At 41.6% G+C, this 3,799-nt stretch overlaps 1 pseudogene; it reads left to right on the top strand.

Annotated features, from left to right (window-relative positions):
* Positions 1 to 3,059: 3,059 nt before the first annotated feature.
* Positions 3,060 to 3,538, top strand: LOC129514622 (40S ribosomal protein S23-like; annotated as a pseudogene).
* The last annotated feature ends 261 nt before the right edge of the window (positions 3,539 to 3,799 follow it).

The following is a 3,799-nucleotide window of genomic DNA, read 5'->3' as shown; positions in this document are numbered from 1 at the left end:
GTAATGAGCGAATGAATGAAAAGGCAGGGATTATTTGCCATTCTAAGAGCAGGGATTGTCAGAACATTTCTACTTGACTGAAATTGTTTTGGAAGGTGAGCTGGAACAAGAATCTTGCAACTAAAATGAAGTGACTCTGCATGTGGTTTTGGGATGTTTCTCTTCATCAAAGAATTCTGCAGACCCGCTATGGGACTTAGAAGTTGACTTAGATTTTTATTTATGAGAGAGTATTTAGGTGAATCCCATGAAAACATTGTAGGGTACGCATATTTGACTCTTACCAAGTAAGTGGGAGTCTTTTGAAGGCTCATTTGGAATTATTTGAAGAGTTTTCCTATTATTATCACACTGTTCTTTCAATACGCAAATTGCCGTGTTGTGACACAATAAATTATTGAAATGCTTTGAAAAGTTTTTAGAAATGTGCCCAAGGAAACAATATGTAAATTGTTAAAAAACTCACACGACAATTTATTGAAATGTTGCTACTACTGAAAAGTCCAGAGACCTTTAGCACAACAATTCCAGAACATTTACAGTCTTGTTTTCATGAGTAGCTCTCTCTTTGTAGTTATTTGGAGGTGGCAGCAGAATTGCCAGATACAGCAAATAAAAATAAACAATTCCTAGTTAAATCTGAATTTCTGATTCATAATGAATATTTTTTCATATAGCGATGTCCCATACAGTGTTCACATTTTATCAGGGAACCCTAGGTGGCACTCTGATTGGATAGAAATTGCAACCATGCATGGAATGGACAATCTAATTATTTATAAATTATAAATTGTCACTTATAAATCATTTTACCTTTCACTGTCAGATTAGATAGGCCAACGAGCTTGCCCCCTTCAAACAGAAACCAAAAGGCTTTTTAACTCATTAATGCTGAGTTTAATTTTCTCCATCACGTTCCCTGCACAAGCTGTGACTCGTCATTTCAAGTATATAGTAATTTCTGCCTGACTAAGATAATGGAGACTTCAGAGAAGGTGGCTGAGCAGTCTGTCTGGCTTACCCACACTGATCAAGCTCTGACGGGAGTGGTTCCTGGCTATGGGGACAGAGAGCCGGATGGTGCAGTGAGAATATATTATCTCTGTGAAGCCACATCTTTCCTTTTGGCAGTACTATGACTACTCAGGTAACCAAGTTCGAAACCCCGATAATTCTGATCCAGGTAGGATCTTCTGGGAAAGGGAAGATCCTGTGTCCCTATACTTTTATTTTATTGCATTTAACTTTGTTCCATATAATCTAGTTGCCATGAAAGAAGCTAAGCTAGAACCTAAGAGAAAACCATATCTGGTTTATCTTTGAAACCAGCATTCCTGTCCATAGTCAGTTTGAGCTGCTATCACAAAATATCATAGACTGTGTGGTTTATAAACAACAGAAATGCATTTCTCACAGTCCTGGAAGCTGGGAGTCTGAGATCAGAGCGCCGACATGGCCGGGTTGTAGTGGGAGCCCTCTTTCATGCTTGCAAATGGCCATCTTCTTGTCTCTTCATATGGCGGAGAGCAGGGAACGCTGAGCTCTTCAGTCCCTGATAAGGGCACTAATCCCATTCGGGGCACTCTATCCTCATGACCCAATTGTCATCTCCCAAAGGTCCCCCCTACTAATACTGTCACATTAAAGATTGGGGTCTTGACATCTGAATTTGGGGGTAGGGGTAAGGGTAGGGTATGCAAACATTCAGGCCACAACAATTTTTCCTGTCTTGGTGCTTTCAATGGTCTGTCAGAAAGACTCTCTGTGCAGAAAAGTTTGGAGTCTTGCTTCTTATCCTCTAAACTCCCTTCTGATTTCGGTTGTAGCTTCTGTGGATGGTTCTTCACAAGCCGAGTCCTCCAGAACATTGTTTGAGTCTTCCTAATTTCTGCCTCAGAGCCTTTTCCAGAAGTGCAGAAGCCTGCTCAGTGCTTGCTCAAGTCTGGCATGGAACCGTGGGAGATAGTTGATCTCAAGGGCAGCCTTCAATCCATGGGAGGCAGGAGCTTGTGGACAAACTTTTCAGCCCCCTCCCTTTTAGCCGGGCAGTTCTGCGAAGCACTCCACATGCTTATGTAGGGATCTTGTCTTATGTGGGTGTCATATGTCCATTATTCGGATTTTCCACCAACCCTACTTCATTCTGTACATTTTCTTGAACCTATTTCTCGGGATAACAAACATGCATCCAGTTCAGGCTCCATTTCAGGGCAACCCCAACTAAGATAAGACATCCCTGATGCAATCTTCTTCTCAGCACTATGGCCCTCTTCTTGCTCTGGGTCAAGATACTTTGCTTCCTTTGGTTTCATCAAAGTTTACTTCCCTCATTACCAGAGGAAGATAGTTTTGCCCTACTATGCCCTGTCCCTACTAGGAAAACTGAGTCATGCTATTTAACAGGCACATCATGCACATTCACTTCACTCAGACTCTATTACAGTGAAAGCCACTTTTTATTGGACACGCACTCCATGTGAGGGCAGACGCTCGGGGATCCATGAATAATGTTTTGTTTGGTCCTCAGCATATCACCAAGAAAGATTCAGTATTTCTGTTTCACAGATGAAAAAACTGAGGCTCAGAAAGATGAAGAGATTTCTTTCGAGACCACAAAGCTAGTGACCGGTAGTGCAAGCATTGTGTTCTGACCTGTCTGACTCCAAAGCCCATTTTTAAAATTATTCTATAGAGCTCACCATATAAAGCTCTTAGAAATTAAAATTTCTTTATCAGATACTAATATGAACAGCTAAAGAGATGATTGGGTAGGGAGTAGGGACAAGGATTGGTTTACATCAAATAAGGGAAATATTTTTATTTTAAAAAAGCTTTTGCTCTTGGGTGCCTGGATGGCTCAGTTGGTTAAGCCTCTGACTCTTGTTTTTGGCTCAGGTTGTGATCTTGGGTTTGTGAGACCGAGTCCCACATTGGGCTATGCACTCAGCATGGAGTCTACTTAATACTTTTTCTCCCTTTCCTTCTGAGCCACACCTCTCAAATAAATAATTTTTTTTTAAGGCTCCTGTTCTTTCCCTCAGGCCTGTGATGCCAGCAAGATGGGAAAGTGTAGTGGTCTTCACCCTGCCAGGAAGCTCTGTCACTACTGATGAGATTAGAAGTGGCGTGATGAACAGTATAAAAAAGCCAATTTGGGCACAGCCCTGAAGGCCAAGGCCTCCAAGGCCTCTTGGAGGTAGGTACTTCCCATTGCAAAGGGAATTATACTGGAAAATTATTCTGGAAGAAGTAAGGGTTGAAGCCAAACAGTCAAATTCAGCTATCAGAAAGTGTGTTAGGGTCCAGCCTATCAAGAACAGCAATACACAAACAATAACAACAAAATAGCCTTTTTCTTGAATGATGGTTGCTTGAATTCTTGAATTTTATTGAGGAAAATAGGGAGTTCTGGTTACTAGATTTGGTCACAAAAGTCATGCTTTTGGTGACATTCCCATAGTCTGCTTTATGGTTAGGTAGTCAATCTTGCTCTCTTTTGGCCTTATATGAAGGCAAGAAGGAAAGACCGAGATCATAGGTTTTTTTTAAAAAAATTTAATTCGGGATCCCTGGGTGGCGCAGCGGTTTAGCACCTGCCTTTGGCCCAGGGCGTGATCCTGGAGACCCGGGATCGAATCCCACGTCGGGCTCCCGGTGCATGGGGCCTGCTTCTCCCTCTGCCTGTGTCTCTGCCTCTCTCTCTCTCTCTGTCTGACTATCATAAATAAAAAAAAATTAATTCGTTAGATTTATTTATTTATTCATTCATTCATTCATTCATTCGAGAGAGAGAGAGAGA

The sequence above is a fragment of the Nyctereutes procyonoides genome, unplaced genomic scaffold, assembly GCF_905146905.1.
Source record: "Nyctereutes procyonoides isolate TBG_1078 unplaced genomic scaffold, NYPRO_anot_genome, whole genome shotgun sequence".
NCBI lineage: Eukaryota > Metazoa > Chordata > Mammalia > Carnivora > Canidae > Nyctereutes > Nyctereutes procyonoides.
The sequence above is the reverse complement of the archived record's forward strand: the minus strand, read 5'-3'. Positions and strand labels throughout refer to the sequence as shown.